The sequence below is a fragment of the Elephantulus edwardii genome, unplaced genomic scaffold (genome assembly GCF_000299155.1).
Source record: "Elephantulus edwardii isolate Elephantulus edwardi_28Jun2011 unplaced genomic scaffold, EleEdw1.0 scaffold00026, whole genome shotgun sequence".
Lineage (NCBI taxonomy): Eukaryota > Metazoa > Chordata > Mammalia > Macroscelidea > Macroscelididae > Elephantulus > Elephantulus edwardii.
The window spans coordinates 24,424,623-24,432,603 of record NW_006399776.1 but is presented as its reverse complement, the minus strand read 5'-3'; positions in this window follow the sequence as shown (position 1 = coordinate 24,432,603).

Below are 7,981 nucleotides of genomic sequence, written 5' to 3'. Positions count from 1 at the left end.
GACTTCTTCACTTTTTGCAAGCATGATTGTGTCATCTGGATAATGCAATTTATTGATGAGTCATCTCACAATCCTGATGCCACTTCTTAGTCATATAGTCCAAATGCTCCAATCGATGTATCTTGTAGTTTGTTTCTAATTTTTATTACTATGTGCCATAAAGTTAACTGTGACACATAGCAACCCTATGTACAGTAGCTCTGAACTTATCCCTATCCTGAGCCAATCTCACTATCTCTGACACCTGCCTGCATTACCCTAGTTACTGTAGCAATCCATCTCAAGTAGAGTTTTCTTCTGCACTGTCTCTCCACCCTTCCATGCATAACAAGGACTGGTCCCTCCTGGTGACATGGCCAAAGTATGTGAGACAGAACCTCAAAATCGTTGCCTCCAAGGAGCAACTTGGTTTCACCCATACACTGTTTCAGGACAGACCTGTTTGTTCTTTTGCCAGTTCATGGTATATTCAATACTATTCAATAGCACCACAACTAGAAGTCATTGATTCTTCTTTAGTCATCTTTAGTCAGCATGTCTAGCATTCTGATGCATAGCAAGTGTTTGTAAAGACCATGGCCTAGATCAGGCTCATCTTTCTCTATAGACTGACAGCATTGCTTTTTAGCACTTTGGAGAGATTCCTCACAGCATATTTTCCTAATGCAATGTGTCTTTTGATTTCCTGACTGCTGGTGCCACGAGTATTGCCTGTGGAACCAAGCAAGCTGAAATTGTTAACAACCTCAATTTCTTACCCATATGTCATGATGCTGCCAATTGACCCAGTGGTGAAAATTTTGGGGTTTGTTGGGTTTTTTTTTTATGTTGAGCTTCAATCTGTATTAAAGACTCCTTGACCTACAGCTTCAGGTCTTCCTCAGTTTCAGCAGGTAAGGTTGTGTCATCTGCATGACACAGGTGATTCTTCCTCCAATCCTGATGCCATATTCCTCCTCATAAAGTCTAGTCTACCAGTGATTTGTTCCGCATGTAGATTGAAACGGTATGGAAATGACACATCCCTGACACAGTTCTTTCCTGATTGTGAACCATGAAATGTTTCCTTGCTCTATTCTGTCACCTGCCTCCTGGTCCAAGTATGGGTTTCACATGAATACAATCAAGTGGTTTGGGATTCCTATTTTCCTCAAGGTTAGCCACAATTTGTAGTGATCCACACAGTCAAATGCCTTTGCATAGTCAATAAAACACAAGTAGACATTCCTCTGGTACTCTCTGCTTTCAGCCAAGATCCATCTGACATTGAGAGTAATGTCCCTTGTGTCACAGTCTCTTCTAAACCCAGCTTGTATTTCTCGTTCTCTGTCAATGTACAGTTTGTTGTTTTGGGATAATCTTTAGCAGGAGTTTGCTTTTGTGTTATATTAGTAATATTGCTCAATAATTTCCACACTCTTGTCAGATCACCTTTTTTTGGAATGGAATAAATAGTATTCCATTGAATGACCAGTAGTTTTGTTCTATTGGACAGAGGGCTAGTTGACATGAATTGGAACCAACCCAGCAACAACAACAGTCCATTAGATGACCATATCATATTTGTTTTATCCTTTTTTCCTTTTAAGGGCCCTGGTAGTATAGTATGTTGTGTGCCTACTGAAAAGGGAGTGGTTGAAATCTGTGCAGCAGAAAGATGAGTCTCTTCTCATAAAGATTTATTACAGCCTCAGAAATCTGATGAAGGGTCATTACAAGTTAAAATTAAATAAAATAGAATGAGTAGTCTTCTTTTGATAGACTTTTTTCTGATTATTATATGTAAGACTCTAAGTGCTTTTAATGCGTTGTTGTTGTTATGTGCCTTTGAGTCACTTGCGACTCATAGCGACACTGTGTACAACAGCCCTAAACTCTCCTCTGTCCTGTGCCAGTCGCACTGTCTCTGACACTCCCAACCCGATTATCCCAGTCACTGAATCAATCCACCTCATCGAGGGCCTTCCCCTCCTGCGCTGTCCCTCCACCCTCCCAAGCATGATGTCCTTCTTCAAGGACCGGTCTCTCCTCAAACATGTCCAAAGTATTTTAGACGGAGCCTCAGAATCCTTGCCTCCAAGGAGCCAATCGGTTTAACCCTTTCCAGGATGAATCTGTTTGTTTTCCTAGCAGTCCATGGTATTCTCAATACTCTTCTCCAGCACCACAGCTCAAAGGCATCGATTCTCCTTCTATCCTCCTTGGTCATTGTCCAACTCTCTGATGCATAACAAGTGATTGCGAAGACCATGGCCTGTATCAGACGCACCTTAGTCTCCAGAGAGACACCATTGCTCTTCAGTACTTTGGAGAGGTCCCTAACAGCAGACTTTTTTAATGCATATATGTTTTTATTTCTCTTGGATAACTACCTAGAAAAAGAATTACTGAGTAGTGTGGTTGATACATGTTTTAATGTGCCATACAGTTCTTCTTCCCAGTGTTTGTACCATTATATATTCTTGCTTGCAGCATTTAAGATTATAATTGGCTCTGCATCCTTGCCAACTTTTGGTGATATCAGTTTTTATTTTAGCTATTCTAGTGGGTTTGACAAGATGATTGACTTGGGAACTGTAACAGTGCTCAAACCTGTCAGACATTGTGAGGATGAGGCAGGATAGGGCAAGGTTCTGATCTGTTATTCATAGGGTCATTATGAGTAGTAGTGGGAGGCAGTGGTACTTACTGTCAGTAGCAGTGGATGTTAGTTCATTGAGCTTTAAATTTCTTTTTACATGCCACAAACATTTGCTCCTTAGAAAACAGTATACAGTATGGCTCTTCTTTTTGTATACTGTTTTGTTCTATTAGTTTTATACCTAGTTATTTCTTGGTTTTAATCTTCACTTGAAAAGATTGATGGTGAAAACCAGATCACTTATTTCCTTTATATCTCCTCCAGTGCCTAGAGCAGTTGTTGCGCTTAAGTTAATTATAGGTAAGTAGCCTTGTTCAGCTTGCTGGGCTCCCCAATCAGCACTCTTGACACTAGCAGTCTGGAAATCAAAAGACAAATTGCATTAGGAAAATCTGCTGTCAGGGACCTCTCCAGAGTGCTGGAGAGCAACAGTGTCATTCTAGAGACTCAGGTGCACCTGATACAGGCCATGATCTTCACAGTTACATGCTATGCATCAGAGAGCTGGACAGTGACTAAGGGTGACAGAAGAATAATCAATGCATTTAAGTTGTGGTACAGGAGGAGAGTAGTGAACATACCATGGACTGCCAAGAGAACAAATAGGTCTGTCTTAGAGTAAAACCAACTTGCTCCTTGGAAGCAAGGATTTTGAAGCTCCTTCTTCCATGCTTTGGGCACATGGCCAGGAAAGACTAGTCCTTGGAGATGAATAGCATGCTTGGAAGGGTGAAGGGAGAGTGCAGTAGAGGAAGATCCTAGATGAGACAGATTGACAAAGTAACTGGGGTAATAGGTGTAAGTGTGTCAGAAGTGTGTCAGAAGTAGTGAGATCGGCTCAGGATAGGACAGGGTTCAAAACTGTTTGTGCATAGGGTCACTATGAGTCACAGATGACTCAATGGTCTATAACAACAATAAAATAGCCTTGTAGGTATTGCCAAGTCATAATTACCAGATTGAGGAAAAGTATTTAGGATGACGTGACATATCAAGGATAGTTATTTTTTTAAAAAAAAAATAGTTTTTCATTTATTCAGCTAATTTAAAACTTTAAAGTACTATTAATTGAATAATTTAAAATGCGAAATTTTAAACATACTCAAGAGCAGAAAGGAAGATACAGTGTACTTCAGTATAAGCTTCAAAAATACCATCTCATGGCCATTCCTATTTTATTTACATTTTACATATTTCCATAATTGATGTTTTTGAAGCAAATCTTCGATGGTATAATTTATCTCTAAAAGGGAAAAACATTTCCCTCCTGTCAAGGTCCTTGATAATTCAGATGATTTGTACTCAACTACTAACTTCAGCATTGGGGGTTTGAGCTCGCCCAGTGATACTGGAAGAAAAGGCACAATGATCTGTTTCTGTTATTAGCCAAGAAAACCCTATGTAGTAGTTCTGCCCATGGGATCACTGTGAGTCAAGTTCAGCCCAACTGTCATCAGCAGTGACAATCTGTAATACATATTTCCCCCTTAGTCCTGCCTGTCTTCTCAAAGATAACCAATTTTCCTATCAACTACTGGCTACCTATACTTAAAAGTAAAATAACAAAAAAAGTGAAATAACCAGTACTGCCAGAGAAGTGTATACTTTTTTGGTGGTGTTGTCATTGTTGCTGTGTACCCTTGAATCAGATTCGACTGACACAGGAGAAGATTGTCCCTCCTTCTCCAACGGAGCATCCGGTGGATTGATATGTATACTTTAAATATTTTTCTGCTGTTGTTTTGTGCCCTCACTTTGGAACCAACTCATAACTGACCCCCCAGCAGATTTTTCAGAGGCAGTAAATTGCACCAGAGAAGATTTGCCATCCTTTGCGTGTGGCACAGCTTTTGAACCACATGCTTTTGAGATTGCAGTGCAGCTTTTCTTAACCATTGGGCCACCAGAGCTCCCTCCCATCCTTTTCTAGATGTGTACATATTATATATGTATGTATCTACCTATAGAAAATGTTTATTTTATTTAAAGATTTCCCCCTCCCCTCCCGCCCCATTCTTTATCTTTCTATGTTAGTATCTAACCTCTGGGTTAGCAACTGAACACTTAACAGTAGGGTCACCAGGGCTTCCTAGGTCAGATCTCTTCCTCTGTCTCTTCCAGCTTATAGCTAACCCTCCGGGATGAGAGTTCCCATCTTTCTCCTGTTGAGCTGCTGTTAGATTCCGTCACCTGAGCAGATTTCATTTCATGAAAGTACCTGTTCTCTCTTTATTTTGCCATAGACTATTGAAAATTTCATGCAGGCCTGCTTGGTTTGGAGTAGAAGTTGAAAAGTCATTGTTGTGGTGTATTATTCTATAGACAGAGAAATCCAAAGGAGTTGCTTTTTCATCTTTTTAAAAACATACTTCTTTCTGAATTATTCTCATGGTCAATAAATTTTCTGAGTATTTTCTTTACTTTGGGTGATGTGAATACCATATATAGGAACTATTTGTTACTATGTGAGCTACTGTAGGAGTGTCCATTGGATCCCAAAACTCAACCAGCCAGACTCAACTAATAGAGAATATAGAGCTGTTAGAGCATACTTTGGGGTTGGAAAATCTGTTTGGATTCCTGCTCTTCTACTTTTGGCTTTATAGGCATGCTATTTAACCTATTTCAACCCCATTTTCATCATCTAAAAATGGAAATAATAGGACATCTAGAACTTGAAAGAATTAAATGTATGTATGCAGGTAAAGCTCTCAGCATCATTTCTAACCCTTGGAAAATGTTCCTGGCTGTGATTATAACATGATCATGAGTATATTTAACTCTTTTCTGGTAAGCTAGTGGTAAGTAGCTGTAATGCGATCCTGAAGGCACACAGTTCAAATCCACCAGCTGTTCTATGGGAGAACGATGGACACTCTACTCCTGTACATTTATTTAACTGCTCTGAAAACCCACTGGAGAGTCAGCTATGAGTCAGTTCCAACTTGACAGTTTATTACAACAACAACAACACAGGGACCAGTAGCCAGGAAATTAAAAGGCGCATTGCCATGGGAAAGTCTGCTGTTAGGGACCTCTCCAAAGTACTGAAGAGCAGTGGTGTCTCTCTGGAGACTAAGGTGCGTCTGATACAGGCCATGGTCTTCGCAATCACTTGTTATGCATCAGAGAGTTGGACAATGACCAAGGAGGATAGAAGGAGAATTGATGCCTCTGAGCTGTGGTGCTGGAAGAGTATTGAGAGTACCATGGACTGCTAGGAAAACAAACAGATTCATCCTGGAAAGGGTTAAACCGGGAGGCTCCTTGGAGGCAAGGATTCTGAGACTCTGTCTAACATACTTTGGACATGTTGTAAGAAGTGCCTGGTCCTTGGAGGACATCATGCTGGGGAGGGTGTAGGGACAGTGCAGGAGGGAAAGGCCCTCTATGAGGTGGATTGATTCAGTGACTGGGGTTATTGGGATGCGAGTGTCAGAGACAGTGCGATTGGCACAAGACAGAGCAGAGTTTAGAGCTGTTGTACATAGTGTCGCTATGAGTCTCAAGCGACTCGACAGCACATAATAACAACAACAATATGCCAAGGAGCCTTGGTGGCATAGTGTATAATGTATCCTGTTACTAACCAAAAGGTCAGCTGCTTAAATCCACCAGGTTCTCCTTGGAAGAAAGATTGGCTGTCTCCTCCCGTAAAGATTTACAGCCTCAGAAACCTGGTGGAGGCTTGTTATAAGTCAGAACTGATTTCACAGCAGTGGGTCTGGGTTTAAGTTTGGCTTAGATGACAAACTAGGAGCCTTGATGGAATGATTGATGAGTAACTTGATCAAGCTGCTAACCACAAGGTTGGAGGGAAAAGATGAGTCATCTGTCCTATAAAGATTTACAGCCTTGGAAACTCAGTAGAGGGTCACTTGAGTGAGAACCAACTCAGCAACAGTAGGTTGGTTATATGTCAACCAGTGCACTTTATACTTGGGATTAGGAAGATGAATTAAAAAAACCCTATCCGTCAGAAATTTGGAATAGCCACAAGGGAAGTATCCCTAAAGTATATTAGGAACAAGTTTTGGGGTCTTAAAAGTGGTACAAACTATCAGCATACTCAGCCGCTAGCTGCTAACCAAAAGAATAGAGGTTCAGGTACATCCAGAAGTGTCTCAGAAGGAAGACTTGGAAATCCACTTCAAAAAAATTAGCCATTGGAAACCCCATAATGCACAGTTCTACTCTTACATGCATGTGATCTCTATTAATTGAAATCAGTTTCAACAGTAATTGGTTTTTATGGATTTTGAGTAGTGGAAAAGTGTATTGCAATAAGGAAAAGAGTAAAAGAAAAACACTTTAAGTTCGACTGTATGATGAGTTCATTTTCTGCATCATTATGAACTGGTGGAGCTAGAGTTTTAGCAAGTGAGGGTGGATGGGAGAATAGATTAAATGAAGCGCAAGGTACATGTATATCAATATTAATTATTGTGTTTGGAAAACAATGATACTTACCCTGTTGAAGAGGTCCAGAGCTACAATTTAGGATTTAGGTAGAAGTCTGGGAAAGATTTGAGAGACTTGTATTTCTTCCTCCACACAATTTTAAGATATTGTATTTCTTAAAAAGTGATCAGACAGTTCTTTCAATGAATCTGAATGTTGATGTTAAGTGTTGATATTTATAATAATAGAAGACTTTCTGACTTGAAGGAATATTTCCCTTGAGACTTCTTTGATTAGACTCTCATTTAAAGGAATGTCATTATCCTGTCTGATTTTGGTGAGAGTTGTTGGAAGAAAAGATAATCTTTAGGATTAAGAGAGAGCTCTGGTGGTCTAGTGGGTAAGAAGTTGTACTGCCAACTGTTCCACAGGAGAAAGATGAGCAGTCTCCTCCCATGCAGTTTATAGCCTTTGAAAACTCACTGTGAATTGGTTCTGACTCAAGGCAATGAGTATGGGTTTAAAAGAGTTAAATGGCTCAAGACTTTTTCTTACCAATATTGCCCACAATTTAAAATGCTTAGTAAACATATGGTCAAAAGTACTTTTTTGAGACTGTGCATCTTTTAGAAGGTAGTAAATGCCCAGATACTAGGAAGGATAACATTTTAAAAGTGTTTTGGGAGTATTTCCTGATCTCCTGTAGTCTTTCTTAAATTACACAACTATAATATAAAAATGGATACAGTGCTTGCCCCTTTGTATCAGGCTGAAGGAATATGACAGTAAAAGGTAGAGTGCTCTTAAAGTGATTATCACACTCTAGGAAAGCCTAATTCAGTCATATGCTAGAATTAGTGTTCAAATCCACCAGATGTTCTAATGGAGAAGGAGAGGCAATCTCCTGTGCTAGTTCGATCCGATTCGACAGTATACAAC